This window comes from Ascaphus truei, chromosome 2, assembly GCF_040206685.1.
Source record: "Ascaphus truei isolate aAscTru1 chromosome 2, aAscTru1.hap1, whole genome shotgun sequence".
In the NCBI taxonomy this organism is placed as follows: domain Eukaryota; kingdom Metazoa; phylum Chordata; class Amphibia; order Anura; family Ascaphidae; genus Ascaphus; species Ascaphus truei.
Genome location: NC_134484.1, coordinates 27,162,818 through 27,180,945, shown reverse-complemented (window position 1 = coordinate 27,180,945; position 18,128 = coordinate 27,162,818).

Below are 18,128 nucleotides of genomic sequence, written 5' to 3'. Positions count from 1 at the left end.
GCCTCTAAGAAAAGCAATTCGGAATGGATTTCCAGATGAACAAAAGATGACAAATATTTGCTTTTACCATGGTTTGATTAGTTTAAGTAAGCCAATTTGACGTGAAATTGTTCATAAAATGTTTTTTGGGGGGCTGTTGACGCTGGATTGCTCCTTTTAAGTCAGGGGAAATCTGAGACTACTATGTAGCATAATTTCTTAGTTACCACTATAACAAATTGCTGTGATGAGCAAGTCAATTAAAGCAAAGCAGCAACTACCATGAGACCAGGTTAAGTTGCTGGACCAGCTAATCTAATGATGACAAAGTAGCACACAAACTGTGCATATGAATAAGCATATCTATGGTATGCAGTATGATAAATGTTGCCCAAGAACATACTGTATTGTAAGGTGCCCCCTCACACAAACACAAGTCACCTTTAACAAATAAGACATTACATTTGAAGTAATACAATATTTGTATTCAATTAATCTGGTAATGATATAGAGCAAGGGTGGCTCCAGTCCTCAAGGGCCACCATCCGGGCAGGTTTTCAAAATATTCCTGCTTCAGCACAGGTGGCTCAATCATTAGCTCAGTATTTGACTGTCAAGAAAAACCAGGGGTGACCCTGGAGAATGTGAGTTGCCTACCCCTGGTATAGAGCCAGATTTGCCACCGTTTTAAAGTCCACAGACTTAATGAAAAGCTTTACCACAATGTAAACAATTCATGATTTCTTCTAACCCATTATTATAATCAAGGAGTTATTCTATATGTAGCCATGTGGTAAAAATGGTATACAGTTCTCTCTCATGCTGGCAGTAAGCCTGTTAAGTATACAGGATTGCCAGCACCAGACATGGTGGTTTGCCCTCATACCCTGGTGAGGTGTCATATGTACATTACATGAGGGGAGTGGTAACAGACCTTGTGTCCATTGTTAGTGACACAGGAGGTGGAGCCATTTTCCTGGGTATATAAGGCACAGCACTGCCCAAAGCTAGTGGTTCAGCATGTATGCAAGTTTATGTTCAAGGTCAAGGGGATAATCTAACGTGATTCTGCAGAACCATCTCCTTGCGGACGCAGAGATCCTGAATAGGTGGAGGCGCTGCACTGTATGTAGGTAGGAGTCTAGCACACTACCTCAGCTGCCTGTCTGGGTTGACATTCCCCATACACCATCATGCGGGAGACTCAGGAGTCCTGTTGCCAACAGGTGCGCCACCAGACACGACCATGTAATGGGGACTGGTTAGACCACAGGGGCCAATGTGAGATTAGGTGGGTCAGTCAAGCCAGAAACACTGTTACATATATTTACAAGAAGACCTTAAAAAGCTGCACATCTGTACCAATTAATCTGTTCTAGTTAAGGAAGGAGGATCTTTTCAACTTGAGTCACATACAAAGAAAAGTAGGATTAATGTTAAGCCCTTTACTGCCACAGGCGATGGCAGATCATTGTGCAAGGAAAGTAAGCACAAACCTTAACAATATATATATAATTAAAAAAAACAAAATTAATATCACCAAGAGAAGATGCAGCTGGTGTGAGTGATTTCACAATCACCCAAAGTAACGTCTGGGGGAGGACACAAAGCGCAATATTCCTCTCCAAGGTGGAAAGTCACTGGGAATCTCAATTTGAAATGAGCAGCATATGTAAAGAAAAAAAACATATAGTGCAACACAATTTAATTAATAAAAACACTCGAGCAAGGAGGCTCCAATACACTCGCATGCTCCAGGAATAATAAAGGCAATTTAACCACTCTGAGTTCAGACGCAGTAGAATGCTCCGGTCAGCTGCTACACATCCACCGCTTCCGCATGCAAACGGCGTCTGACGTCACGGCCCAGCTCTCAGCGTTCCAGCAATAGAGGAGGATCATCGGGCTCCGTGGTAGTCAAGGCAATGCAGGACGCACAGGCAGGAAGATGCAAAACACCAACGCAGCTGATCTCACGGCGAAGGGGAGCTGACTGCTTCACAAAGTCTGAGCACACAGGAGAAAACCCTACGCGTTTCGTCCGATAGGGCGGACTTCTTCAAGGGGTGTAAGGATACTACACCATGGGTCTACATTAAATAGTTCCTCAAATGGGAGGGAGTAGATGACATCACGGCGCATAGCTGATTCTAATAGGCTCAGCACACCTCTACATCAATTAACCACTTCCGTAACAGAAAAATGAACACTAAAAGTAAATATATACAAGAAAGGTGGGAGTTATTTAACATGTTATATTATATAATAAAAATACATTACAAAATAAAAATATAAAAATATATCTGAAAACAAACTCCCTAACACGACGACGGATCTAAATGGAGACAAAAGAGTGGTTAAATTGCCTTTATGATTCCTTGAGCATGTGAGTGTATTGGAGCCTCCTTGCTCGAGTGTTTTTATTAATAAATTGTGTTGCACTATATGTTTTCTTTACATATGCTGCTTATTTCAAATTGAGATTCCCAGTGACTTTCCACCTTGGAGAGGAATATTGCGCTTTGTGTCCTCCCCCAGATGGCAGATCATTGTCTGCAATGCATTGCTGGTCACTGGTGCATAATCTGTGCTCTTTTGTAAGGATATACGAGGTATTTATTGCAGATTTTCTTTATTTCTTGACATTGATATTCTAATTAGTTTGATAAGCTCATTTCTTCCCATATTAGTTTAGTGAGGAACTAACCCTAACCCCTGCTTTCACTAGATTCAATGTCAAAATAAGCTCTCTTTCTGTTGCCTGTAATTGCTATTTTTACATTCTTTGCCACCCTGCCCCTTTCCATCCCTCATTCCCTTCATGTACCCTGACATCCCTGAATCTGAATCACAGATGCAAGGGTAATAGTTCACCAAAGGTCAGACTTGTTGAAAATAGTTCTTACTGCTTATATCTTTGATGTCTTCACATGCACAACTGATCGACTGCTACAGTACCAGCATTACAGTGAGTCAAAACTAACAAAAGAGACGAAAGATCAATGTTTTGTAAGTGTCTGTATCTCTTGTAGAAGTGGCGAATAAATCTAATTGTGGTGCACTATAGTTGACCCTCGTAGCAAAATGAAAAGAAGCAATTCATATAGATAGCCTCAATCTTCTTACCTTACATTTTCATATGTTAGGTGTTTCATCTCTTTATCTGGCCAAATAGAAATCAAACTGAATGATAGGACAAGGTCCTGTAACTTTATTAGTCTCTCAGATAGAGTTTTCATGTTGAAAGAATTTATGCATGGTAATGGACTTTCCCCGATCATTTCTATATCTATACAGATGTAGCATGACTTACTGTCTTCCGTGCCACTGCCATGTGTGGTGGTCATGTGTCTCGGAAGGATACATGTTCTTGGCGGATCCCCTACAGAAACATGGACTCCCCGTTGCAGGATTACAACATACTGTCCTGGAGCCACAGACTTTTGCTTCCTTGAAGTCTTGCTACATCTGTACCTTAAGCTTAGTGCCCAGTGCATTGGGTCACATCAGTAAGGCTCTTATTATAAGTCATATACACAAAGCTCGGGTAAAACGGCAAATAAATTTAGGCTACCTAAAATAATATTGATGTTGTTTTTCCTGAGTATAACACACATTCACGAAGGTTTTTTTGTGCAAATACGAAGGCTGTTTAACTCTTTAGCATAGGCTTAATCTTCTGTTAAATTAGCACTACCTTATGTTGGCTTCCAATAACATGTTGTAGAGAGGGGGCTGGGGGTGGTAGAGAGTCCTACTTTACTAGCGTACCAAGTGAATTTATAACTCCACATACACACATTTCTACAATCTGTAGGACCACAAGCAGACCCTAATATATGCACTCAAATGTAACAACGAGAAGATTGGACTAAGTATGTCCAGGGATTCTAATATCCCTTTGATGGTCAGACTGATGTGTTATACATTTACATTTGGGACCGAGAGGCATATAATGAATTTCGTAAAAACACCCAGTGGGCAAAATAATAAAAATTGTATTCATAATGGCAACAACGATGGTGATAATATATACAGTGAACGAGATCTAAATATCCCCAATAGTGAGGCGGCTTGTGGGCTAAATGGTCATATGAATTGTCCACATATGACCTAGTATATATGTGATCATAAATGCCATTTGCCAATTATCAGCCTATATTAGTTACATCCAGCGATGCGTATTAATGAGTTAAAAGTACTCGTAACATGAAACGGAATTTTGTCTATTCCCATATATGTTGTACAGCTTTAAGGTGACGCTGTGATCTACAGCTACTGGAAAGTGAACCTCAAGAGAGGGTGCAATAATCTAAATATCTGTCTTGAGGTGTGATATAATCCGCTCTCGTGTGTGTGTATAGACAGATATAGGTTTTCGCACAGTAACTCATATATAAATTATAGTGTCAGTGTCATCCACAGTGTGGTGAAAATACAAGTGACAATTAGAGCCAGTATGTTCAGTGTCTCTCTATCTCCACTATCTCCAATAAAGAATATCACTTGTGAGCACATTCACATGTCTTAGACAAGTCTGCAACCCTGCCTTTCACCATTATCACCTAGCATACAGTACTTGTACTGCAACAAAGGATTCTGGGAAATGAAATGCAAATGAGCACCCGTGTCATAAAGAGGTGGTCACAAAACACATTAGCACTATCTAGAGCAGGGGTGGCCAACTCCAGTCTTCCAGGACCACCAACAGGTCAGGTTTGCAGATATCCCTGCTTCAGCACAGGGAAATCCTGAAAACTTGACCTGGTTATGGCCCTTGAGAACTGGAGTTTCCCACTCCTGATGTAGAGGGATGTTGCATGCACAACCACCCAGTGCTTACTACTTAAAAACAACCACCAGAAATGTGCTTATTTCCACGTATTCAGAGAAATGTAGCCCTCTCCTTGATAAAGGCAGTTCTCTGCCAAAACGTTGGACCTTTTGGTGGCACATTAAACTGTTTTTGCATAAGACCATGTGCCTGCTTCCATCTTCAAGTCTATTCCGAATACGTCAGACAGTACATTATCATATGGTTTGACCTAACTTTATTATCTAATTTCTGGACAATTTATTAGTAGTATACTAGAGGCGCCAGAAATATCTTATTTCCAAATATAGAACAAATGTCATGTTTATAAACACAAATCCTTTATTTTCATATTGGGCATCCTAAGAATATTTAGGATCACCCCTTTGTGTTACCAAAAGCTTGTAATTGTTGCTTCTGTTTCTATCAGATTTATCAATGCTTTATCTTTGTTATGCAACAGGCATGTTTTAAAACAGGACAGGCACCACAATGCCTCATTATTTTAAAAGAAGGTAAATGAAATCACACTTGGACTGGGATTTATTGACTATATGCCAACGGTGGAGGTTTTTTTTGTCGCCTTTTTCACCCATCATAACTTACAATGTGTATGGTAAACCTACCAATCCTTGAAAATTGCAAAGCCAGTACAACCAACCTCACACTGTTGAGACCCATAAAGGTCGGAACAGCTGTCTGTGAGTGGCTTTGCATCTAATCCCATGCTGTGCTTAAAATCTGTGTGAACAGCAGAGCATTTGCTTATAAGGGTCCCATGTACGATGGATTTCAGGCAAAAGGAGGCAAAAGGCTACAAAATGTGTCCAGGACCATCCATAAATGTTTTTTGCTGCAAAACGCTAGTTTAAACTTAATCACTTAAAATCTAAATTTGGTTTTAAATGTATTCATACCAACTATTGATTTATCCTTGATTTATGTGTATATATTGAGCTCATGCTTTTGCTGGAAGCTCAAGCTCATTTACAGGTTTTTAGCACAATTCATACTGTAAGTGAACCTTCACATTTCATTTATGGCCTCTTAAAATGCATTTATAAATGTATTCAATGTGTGAAGAAGACAGAAATATAGTGCATTACAAGTTCTTTTCTCATTCGGAATTAAGCACACATGACATCCTTCTTAATAGAAATGAAATTCCATTTCAGAACCTTTTTCTTAAACTCTGAGAAACCTAACTTTCCTACTCCCCCCCCCCCCATAAAATGATTGGCATCCAATGTCTGGAAATAGTGCCTTCAAAGTAAGAAGTGAAGAGATCGACTCCAGCAGTGAAGGGTTCAAGAGAAACAGTTCATACCAGTGTGGGCCTATTCGTCTATTTTTATCTTCCAGCAGTCCACATACAATGGAATAACTGCTGCATGTTCTGTTTCAATCAGAGGGAGGAATTGTTGGCAAGGTTAAACATAGTGCTTAATGAGGCATGATGTTTTATTTTGCTGTGCTCTGTGTTGCCTCCTCTTCTTTGGAAGATTTCAATTCATATTACAAAGAGAATCAAGTCTACACTACACCAGGTAGTTTGGAGACAACTAGAACAAAAGATGCAGTGGCTGGAAGACATTCAATTTCAAATTTGAAAACGAAAGGGGTCCATTAAAAGTATTCCTTCCTGCCTGATCCACAATAAATTGCTACCTTATTTTTTTTAAATAATACCTCCAGGAATATCCATCTGTTTCTATATTATCCATAAGGGCTTTGAAGGCTTGTTTAAAATTGAATAGACTTGTATAACAAAAAATTACTTTCCCAGACCTTTGCTTATAGTGCCCTAGAGAACTGGTGTAACTGCAAGGTTACTGCTTGAATTACAATTTAATCTGAGTGAAATACATTGACCAACGAATGAGTCCAATATCTTTGATTCAGGTGTAGTGATTTTGTTTTGTATGAATTGACACTTACACAAACTTTTTGTTTTTATAACTGTTTATCAACGTGAGTTATTAAAAAAGTAAACACGGAAATAAGCCATATACATCACATATCCTTAAAATATTTGTTTCAGATTATTTGTCTTTGAAACTGTGTATACATCATTCCTTTATTTTGCTTTGCATGCCAATCCAGTCCAAAGTTGTTCATTGTGTTGCACCTGTTATGTTAAACCGGGATACCATGGATCTGATTTAACACAATCACCCATTAGAGCCTTATTTCAGTATCCCTGGTAACTTAATTCTCCAGTGGTAAGAACTCAATACACTGGGGGAGATGGCCAAATTAAAATATGGATTTTCTCGCTGATCAGTGCAGTGCTCATAAATATGGAAACCTGCTCTCAATGAAGACTGTAGAAACAGTCTGGAGGTTTCCTTATAGATGTTGCATATGTTGGATGGTTCCTGGTACTCACTCGAATCTGGAGATTCGCAAGTGTGTTTTGTCTTGTGCCAGGTTTCCGAGCTGCTTAATGTTATGCCGAATTTGAACTGAGGAACATCATTTTGGAGCGAGAGTACAAGTGATAAACACGACAGTGCAGTGTATTCAATTTCAGGCTACAAAGCCATGATTATAGACTCACTGTCCATGACTCGAGTAAATGCAACCGTCAACCATCTAAAACAGCAAAGGAGTAGGTGACCATCAGAAAGTTGGTCAAAGTGAAGTGCAACTGTTTGCAGTTCATATTTGGTAGAAAACTATTTGGACACGTTCGAAACAGCAGTGAGTGATAACAGGGGTATTTGTATGTATGTATGTCTTTATTTATATAGCGCCATTAGTGTACATAGCGCTTCACATTAGTAATACACGTGACAATTATATAAATAACAAATAATACAAATAACAGGTCATGGGAATAAGTGCTTCAGACATAAAAGTAACATTTCAGAAGAGGAGTTCCTGCTCCGGGGAGCTTACAATCTAATTGGTGGGGAGAACATACAGAGACAGTAGGAGGACATTCAGGTAAGTGCGTCTGCAGGGGACCAAGCTTTATGTATCGTGTTTGTGAGAAATATGTAGGAAGGTTCTTATCACTTACAAAATGTGTATACATGTGTTCATTTTTCATTTGACAAAATGCAATGAAGGCTTAACCTACAGTATAAACACTCTAGAATGCTCACACACAATTAAGGAAACATGTACATTATATAGATATTTACACACGCTATTTAATGCATTCACCTGCTATATACACATTCCACAAGGGTGTTTCACACACATACTACCAATATATTGTTAATACTCAAATACTACAATCATACATACACAAATATGTAGCAAATCCTTACTAATATATTATGGAGGATTAACTTTCCAGTCTATGTCCCAGCAAATTAGAAGAATTTGTAGACTAAGTTTTGGTTCTTAACAGTGAGTAATGAATTGGAAGGAATAATAAGACCATTTACTGTTTCTAAACTAAGATTCTTACCACTACATTACCTCAGAGCTCTGTGCAGTGCCCTTCTCTTTACATTTAGTTACAACATGTCACACAGAGCGGTTAGTTTAAAGTTGTAGAACACCCACACAGATACCGTCAGCAGATGGAAGGTTTTCTCCCAAAAATATAAATGTAGATCAGTTTCAATGAGCAAGCTTTTGAATGATGGATCTACCTGCTGTTTTGCCTGTCTGAGAAATTCACATCAAGTAGACATGTGGTGTTTTTGCACAGTTTTTGACATTTAAGCAATAGAAGAGCAAAGTTCGGCACTAACTGATTTTTTGGACTGTGACAAGAAGGATTAATAAGCTTTTAGAAAATGATAATAGTGGCAGGCATTTTGTTGGCACTGGAAGCAGTAACAGCCCCAGGCACAGAAGAAGCTGTTATTTTTGTCAGTAGTAGTAGTAGTAGTAATGTTTATTTATATTATCAATATTGTGCTTTCACACATTATACATTTTTGTTTCAGAAGTACTAGCTTGGGATAGTGATATAGTTGGCAGACTGGAATTTTTGGTTTTAGAATTTGTGGAAAGAAAATATGAAAAGAGTAATATAAATGAAGCTTTAGAAATAACTGTCTCTGTCAAGAAATAAAATTCTAAAACCAAAAAATAACAAAAGTGCAAAAAAATATAATGTGCCATTTATTACCCAAAACAATAAAGAAGCAGGTAATATAAAAAGAATTCTAAATAAACATTGGCATGGGCTAAAAAAACGATCCAGTGTTGGGAAATCACTTACCTGACAAAGCACAAGTACTTTTTAGAAAAGCACCCAATATTAAAAGAAAGATAGCCCCTAGTGCCTTGAGATCCAATAAAGATAATACAACAGGATGGCTTAATCTTCCTAAAGGTTTTTTTAGTTGTAAGAGTTGTTGACCTTGCACATCCAGTGCTTTTTCAGGAGACTCATTTATGTCGCATACCACAGGGAGAAGCTATAATGTAAATAGACATATCACTTGTAGATCTAAATTCATTGTCTACCTTTTGACTTGTCCCTGTGGACTGCAATACATTGGGAAGACAATTAGACCACTACGTACCAGAGTCTTGGACATGTGGGAAATATCAAAAGAAAGTTGGAGACACATAGTGTCTCCAAACATTTCCTCAAGTTCCATGACGCTGACCCTTCCGGATTAAGATATATGGGTATAGAATCAGTTTTACCACATTGGAGAGGTGGAGATCGCAATATAGATCTTATTAGGAGAGAATCATTCTGGATCTATCAATTAAACACCCTCAGTCCCGCTGGTTTAAATGCCAATTTTGATCTGAGTGTTTTCATTTGAATATTGATATGTTTTCTAATATTCTGTTTCCTTCTGTTCTTCCAGATTTCAAAATATTTTATTTTTCATTTATTCAAAAAACTTTAAGTAGTTAGAGATTGTTTATAGTTTATAATTAATATTTTAGAATTATTTTTAATATGATATGTTATTATAATGTCCACCAATTTGTGGATTTCTTTGTATGTCTTACATTGAATTTTAATTTGTGCTATCACATTTGTGACTCAATGTTTACAGCTTCGATTTTGAGCATATATAGTAAGGTAAATAACACACCTTTCCATTGGTTTATTATCAGCCAATGAGAAGCAGAGACAGGGTACTTATAGTGTGCAATTACCATCATGAAACACTCCTAATGAAACCTGCATAGGTGAAATGCGTAGAGTGTAATCCAGCATTGGTGAGCAGAGGGACACATGAGCTGAGACCGGTCTGCACTACCTATCCTGACTCCACGCTGTTGGAAGGCGCCTCCTGGAGACGTGACGATTAGAGTGACGTCAGAGGTGGGCGTATCCAAGGACATCTGTCTGCTTGCAGCTCGATCTCCAGTCAGCCTGAGGGATTCCCTTCCAGAGGCGTGAGAGCAGGCGTCACACGCCATACAGATTGTGGAAGCAGAGTTTTGTTGGTGCGGATATTATATCCTAAATGCGTGATTATATTTTGTAAAATGTGAGTGCATTTTTATACTTTGTATTTTAAGAAGATAAAATTTGAATTGTCTGCGCTATGCCCTGTATTTCTGTTCTATTCCGATAAGGTCCCAGTATATATATATTAACAACACTGACTGGCACTGAGAGCTTGAAGCAGGGGAGCCTGGTTCAATTCCCGGTGTCGGCTCCTTGTGACCTTGGGCAAGTCACTTTATCTCCCTGTGCCTCAGGCACCAAAAACGTAGATTGTAAGCTCCACGGGGCAGGGACCTGTGCCTGCAAAAATGTCTCTGTAAAGCGCTGCGTACAACTAGCAGCGCTATACAAGAACATGCTATTATATATATATATATATATATATAAATATATATATATATATATATATATATATATACATCTCGGTGAAAGCTGCTGTTTCGGGATAAAAGATACCTTTACAGTATGTACATGTGTACTTTGGGAAATTTGTAAGTACAAATTTCTCTGGATTCTACTAAGAACTCACTGAATATCCAGTTTTTTTGAAAGGCATATTTGCACTATTTTGCTTGTGTTTTTCTTTCCACATATATATCTGCGCTCCCCACAAACATCCTGGATACCTGACACTTTTGAATTGAGGAAAAGCAATCTACATGAAGGGTTGAAGCTGCACCTTATTTTTATATATTTATTCACTATATCACATATTCACCTTAAGAGTTTGAATTTTCACTATTATTTAAGCACTTATTATAAGTCACTTATTTACCATTTAGTAATAGATTTAAGCGCCAATAGATAACTTTTTTTTTTGTTTGTACTCTTCACTGACGGAAATGCCAAAACTTGAATAAACGTTTTATTTTGATTATTATCCAGTCACAGTAATAATAAGAATAATGAATGACAGCTGGATATTATTTATTAATGCCTGGTTGTGTAATGCTTAAGCAGGTTGTCAGTAAGCATTAATACAGCGTCCTTTGTCGCTCACCAATAGTGAAATAAATAAGAATTGCTGTTATATAGAGATGAAGCCAGGGAGATATTACAGTGAATAATAGAATACTACATTGACGGTAATAGTAAGAATAATCATGTACAGCATGAAAGCACAGAGCCCTGATCTCCTCTCACTGACATAAATGAATCAATTTTATAATTATTTTTTTAAACTACTGTATAATAACTCACAGCACACAGCTCTGCTCAAACAGCTCAACACTGCAGCTAAACAATACACCAAATGGCTTCAGATTGCAGTTGCACCTTTATACAGATGCAGCGGCCGTTATTTGAACATATCACGGCGCCGTTTTCGTGTGCGCTGCTGTACTCCACGCGGCATTAACACTGCCAATCGCCCCAGGCACACGTGTTTATCGCGGTTGCTTTGTTTGAATTTCATGGATTCTGTTTCTTTGTGTGCAATGAAATGAATGAATTGCAATGTGTACAGTACTGTGCTACTGTGTCAATTTCAGGTGTTTATAAGCCAGAACCCTAAAATGACATTTTCTGCACTCACCTGCACTTGCGTCTTAAGGCGGTACGGTGGGAAGAAATCCTTGACTTGGGTATTCCGAGGTATACACCGCGTGAAGTGTTCGAATAACAGTCACTGCATCTGTACCTCTTTAGTCAGACCATCCCCCACCCCCCTCTGCGGATTACAAATCTTTAAACCACAACACATTTCTGATACAAAAGTAATCCACGGAATGGATTTCTGATAAAAAAGCTGATTAGCAGATCGGATTTCGGAGAATCCATCGTGCAGTTTACCAATTGCAGATTGTTGTCTGAAAAAAAACGTCTTTGCGAATTGCCCTTTTCCTGAATGACCTGCAGAAAACCGCGGACCAAAGGATCCGGTCAATCCATGGCGAATCCAAATTCTGATTGAGATCAAAAAATGGATCTCTACTTGGCGTGCACCAAGCAATAAAACTTGTACAATGTAAAACATGTACAATAAAACATGTACAAAGTGGACTGACTGACACTCTATGCGTTTCACCACGAGAGTTTCATCTGATGAAACCCTCGTGGTGAAACGCGTAGAGTGTCAGTCAGTCCACTTCAACTAGCAGAGGGATACTCTGGAGGATTCCATCCCGCCCGATTTCCTGCCTTTATGAGCTGCGACAGAGCCGGTACAGACGAGTGACGAGCAACGCGAAGCACAAGGGCCCACAGTGACGTGGGGAGAACGCACGGAGCGTCATCAGCTGACCGACGGCACCTCTTCCTATCACACAGAAAGACACATTCGCTACCACTTCAAGACGGTTGTCTGACACCGTCCAAGTCGCTGAGGCAGAGATACACCTGGCGGGGATACTATCCCAAACTGCTTGATTACACTTGTAAATTGTGAGTGCCTTTTTTATTGGTTTTATACATACATTTTTGAACAGTCTGCGCTATGTCCAGTGTTCTTGTCTCTCCCTGCTAAGGTCCCACTATACACATTTATGTGTGAATTGGAGTATAAGATGACAAAGAAACCTTTATGTACACGCACCCTCTGAGAAATTTGTAAGTACAAATCTCATTGGGAAATATTGACCTGAATCATCCACCACTTGAATAGACATACTTGCACTATTTTTGCTTGTGTTTGTCCTCTCCTATATATATCTGCGCTCCCCAGTATCCGGCCTCTAGTTTACAGAGATGTCTTACATTTAAAGTCACATACCTAATTTATTGTCAGGAACAAAAGGGATGCATAAAACAGAAACACGTGTACAGATGCACAGTAACTGGCTTCATTTTCCCTCTGGCCCAGATCAAGAGGTCCATTATTGATTTAACGAGGTGCTAACGTAAGGTAACACCTCATTAAGTGTTAACTGGTATCTTCAAAGCTCAATAACGTGGGTGCTAAGTGCTGTTTTCATCCGGAAAGAGCATTGCATTAACTGTAATGGACATTAGTGCTAATGATATGCAAAGTGGTGTTCTCCCTCACAACCCAGATCCACAAAGGTCGATTAAAATGAACGCAGGGATATTACGTGGCATTAGTTAAGTCATAGCTAAACTTGGCATCACTCATACCCAGACCCTGAGGCAGGACTTTTACAAGATCAGGATGGGTGTACAGTAAGTATGAATTACCTCTCATAGCGTTATGTACAGTGTTGTATCCCTCTCCTTGGCTCTCTTAACTTTACTTAAGCACCTATACAGGATCTGGATGAGATGAATGCCACAAACACATTCAAAGCAAGCTCAAACCCCAACACACTCAAACCCCAGCACACGCACACGCAGAGACACACAGACACACAGACACACACACGTTATTGTGGGTAAAAAAAGTGACATAAACCCTCCACAGTAAAGCATATAGCAAATGGAAATATTACTGTATGCTCATTTGCATGTCTTAGAAAAGTCTGCAACCCTGTCTTTCACCATTATCACCCAGCACACAGCGCTTCCACTGCAGTAAGGGATTCTGGGAAATGACATGCAAATGACCACACAACAATACAATACTTTGCATATGTGCCTTAGGAGTGTGAGTTCGTATTTAGTTTACCCTTAAAGTTGCAGACCAAGCAATATCCTACATGCGTGTTTTAAAAAAAAAAAAAAAACAGTTCTCTACTATGAGAAAATACTTCTAGCATTAAAAAAAAAAAAAAAACAACTCTGAATGCCATTGTTAATATATTATAATGTAACAAGCCTTTTTGTTTCTATAGCAACCATTTACAAAGTCACATCCCATTTCTCTTTTGAAACAGTCTCTGGCACACCCCTTTTTGAGCCCTGTCCTCTCTCTAGCAGTGCACCAATTGTATCTAGTGACTGTCTGGTCACATGATCTTCCCCACACAACTTTGCATCTTTGGTCCTCTTCTGCTGCACCGACAGCCATTTAGTGAACCCCCGAACCGAATCTTCGCCGATCAATCGGCAACTTATCTAATTACTTCTCATTGTTTGGATTGTATTGATGCCCATATTAAAGGGAAAAATAAATACAATTAAAAAAGAAAAAAAAAAACGGCAGCTTGGACTGCTGCTTTAAATCTAGATTATGAATGTCAGCCTGATTTATCGAAATGTTTATACTGTACCTAGAATACTATTTTGTGGATTCATGGAAATGGATACAAAAATATTAATAAGGCATTTTCAGCAGCACTTAGGCATACAGTATGTCAGTTTCTATTTATACTGTAGTAACAAAACACATTAGAATGCTGCTTGCATTTCCTTTTTGTGTATATTCTTTTACACGTGTCCTCACTGCTTTACACAGTCTCCTATTGACTTGTTTACTCCTTAGTGGCTGCAAAGAAAGTTCATATACTGTAGGATCTGCTCTGTCACCTGATTATAGTGAATCTGACCTTATTTATCGGAAGTCTTGTCCATGCACCCATTTAGATGACTGAGATTTGGGAAGAACATGTGTTTAGCTTAAGTGACATTTGTCTTGTTTCCTCTCTTTGGAAGGTTATTGTGTAGTTATGCAAAACGGACTAAATAAAAATAGAGGTAAATTAAAAGTGCTATTTCCCTATTTGTACCAATGTTGTCCCCCCCCATTTTTTTTTCATTTCATTAGCACAGAAATTATCCAGTACTATTTTGGAAAAGATAATCATGTAGGTAACTTGCCTTAAAGAGACTCTTTACGGCCATGCATAGGGGTAACAAATACAATATATGCATATATCTCAATTCTGGTTACTACTGCATTCTTTAGTCAGACTCATATGAGCCAATAAATAAGATGACATATATTGTATATTATATATTTTTTATTGTCGCATGTACATAGGAAGATTATTGATCCATTTTAATAAACAGTTTATTGATTGGCCACCCTATTATAATTCATAGCAAATGCAGGAAGGTGTCTATGAAAGCCCATACCAAGGAGAGAAGAGTACCGGGGAAGGAAGACGATGGGTGGGTTGTAGTTTCTGCTAAAACTCTTTAATGGAGGAAGTCATTGTTCTTATTTATTTATAAAATGTTTTACCAGGAAGTAATACATTGTGAGTGTAGCCATGTGTAAAATTGGTGTACATATCTCTTTCTCATGCTGGCAGTAAACCTGGTAAGTATGCAGGATTGCCAGTAGTCATCATGGAGGTTTGCCCTCAAACCCTGGTGAGGTGTCATATGTCCCAAAGGAAGTGACAACATGCTTGGTGTCCACCCTTAGTGACATCAGAGATGTGCCTGTTCCTGAGGTGATATAAGACACAGCACTGCCTACAGTTAGGGGTTCAGTTTCCTGTTGTTGTGCTGCCTCTGTTCAGTGAAAGGCACGTGAATGTCTGCAACAGTGTTGCAGTAGTGTCATGCTAGCTGTGAGTCTGTGCAGCTCTGAGCAGAGAGACAGAGAAGCTGTTGAATCTCCCTAAGGGGAGAGGTGGAAAGCAACTCCATTAGGAGAAGGTGGAACTTTCCAGATGGAGTGCAGCAAAGGAATGAGCGGCTAAGCTGATAGCTGTGAGGGGCAGCTGGCCCATACCACCATTCCAATAAAGATGACCTTGAATAAAGACACTTCACTGTGTGAGTCTGGAATTACTCAGCAGGGGAAGGCATCACCAAGAAGGAGTTCCTCATCAGAACCATCCCCATGCGGACGCAGGGATCCTGATGAGGTGGAGGCGCTGCACTGGATATAGGTAGGACTCATGCACACTACCTCAGCTGCCTGTCTGGATTGGCAATCCCCACACAACATCATGCGGGAGACTCATGAGTCCTGTTGCCAACAGGTGCTCCACCGGACACTACACTGTAATGGGGACTGGTTAGACCACAGGGGCCAATGTGAGATTGGGTGGGTCAGGCTAGGCCAGAAAATCCGTTACATTTGGAGGCGCTGCTGAGAGACCTGTCAACAGGACAGGCTTTTGCTAGGCACACTGGGAAACAGGGAGAGTGTCTGCTGCCACTTTGTGCTGTGTTGGGATGGACCTAGGGGTAGTCAGGGGGCTGATGGAGTTTGTCAGTTCGCAGGGACGACCTAGGGGCCTGAAAGGAGTTGGGGGTTTGAAGCCGGGCTATAGCTGTCCTAGTCACCTTGAGGCAGTGCTAGTTGGTAGGATGCCTAAAAGGATAGCCTGTTAACGTGGTCAGGAATTCTGGAGAGGGTCTGCGCTAGGCTAGCCAACAGTAGATAGACGCCCAAGTACTGCATGGAAGAGCCAGAGTACTCTAGCCCATTCCAGACCACTTACCGAAGGGAGCACAGACTGGGAGGAAGGAGATACAACAGACACTGAGAGAGTGAGCCTAGCCTGAGGTAGTGCAAACACGAGTCCAGCCTACATTAGGTACACAAGGTGGTGCATCAAGGCAATCTTTATTGTACCGGTGTGGTAGCTGCCCCGCAGAGAGGAGCTCCATGTACAATAATTGAAAGTACAGCAACGAAATGGCGACTGCAAAAGTGGAGAATCCGCGCGGTGCGGAAAGTCCAAAATGGTGGACGGAGACAGATGGAGGGAGTGAATGTGGTGTGCGTTCCGCTGAAGAGCAAGCTACTGATGTGACTTTGGCAAGCCTGTTGTGGAGTGGCGTGAAAGCTGTGGCCGCGCCGTTCTGGTCCTGCCTAGGGCCGCGGAGTATTACTCCGGATGATAGCGAGAAGGACATTGTCGTAATGTGTGGGGAGAATGGTGAATTTGTTTGCCAGTCAGCGTACAACACACAAAAAGCTACCTCAGTTGCTAAAGAGATTGGCGATGCAAATCAAAATGGCGGCTCCAGCTTCCCTGGGAGACCGCGTGGGCCAGTTACAGAAAATTCTGCAAATGCGGGACTTGCAGAGAGTTGGCCAGGAGTGGCGCCAACAGGAAAACCCCGCCCTGATGGGTGGTATGGCGCGAAAGCTGCGGCTGCGCCTTCTTGGACTATGACCAGCTCAGCCCCAGTGCTGGGTCACCCGATAAATCTATGGGACCTCCCCCTAATCTCAACCAGGGGGAGTGGTTTCCAATTATGCCCCGTGGGCATGACTCCAGTGGAGCAAGGATCTGGTGAACCGACCGTATCATTACAGAAAGTAGTTCCTGTAATCAGTGCTGCACGCGGAAAAGAGGACAAGGATTTTGCAAGCAAGGTGGCTGCAGGAAATTGGCCGGGATTGGCGCCAAATAAGGAGTTATGCTCAGGGGGTAGTGGCATGAAATCAGAGGCCGCGTCCCCTAAGGACCGTGAAAAGTTCAGCCCCTGTGCTGGGGCATCCAATTAATTTGTGGGACCCTCCCCAAATATTCACCAGGGGGAGGGGTCTCTACCTCTGCCAAGCGAGACCCGAGTTGTCTGAGGGAGGAGCTGGATGTGAGCTGCCTGTCCCTCAGTTGCGAGGAGCTGGTGAACAGGAGAGACCACTGTGCAAAGTGTCTCCCGTAACCAGCACTACAAAGAGCGAGATGGACATTGGGGTATATCCCTATTCATTGCCAGTAGGCTTCCTGGTAGTCACGGCTGGGGACAAAGAGACATTGCGGTGCCTGTGCATGCAGTGCAGGTTACCCGGCGGAGAAGCTAGCACCACGGCAAGGTGTCCCCAATGTGGCATCCACTACTTAGGGGCCATGCAGCCCTTCGTACCAGGGCAGATCGAGGAGGCGGGAGCGGACACAGCCATGCTGACGGCTGAAGCCCCGTGCGTGGTCCGGAAAATCCTGTTGATCCCGGAGTATAGGGATCGCTCTTAATGATCAATCAGAATGGAGCCTGAAGAGAAAGGGGCCTACAAACGCGGTGAGAACCCGGAACCTCACCGTCGGCCCCCTGCGGGAGTGCCGCTCCCCGAGTCGGAGTTCGGCTCCTCGGACGAGGAACAAGCGACCCCAACGACGGTGGTGATGCGCCTACCGGCGGACCACTACAGCGGTGCTGGAAAAGAACCGGCACTTACCTGTGTCGCGGCGGAGCGGAGTCTTGTGT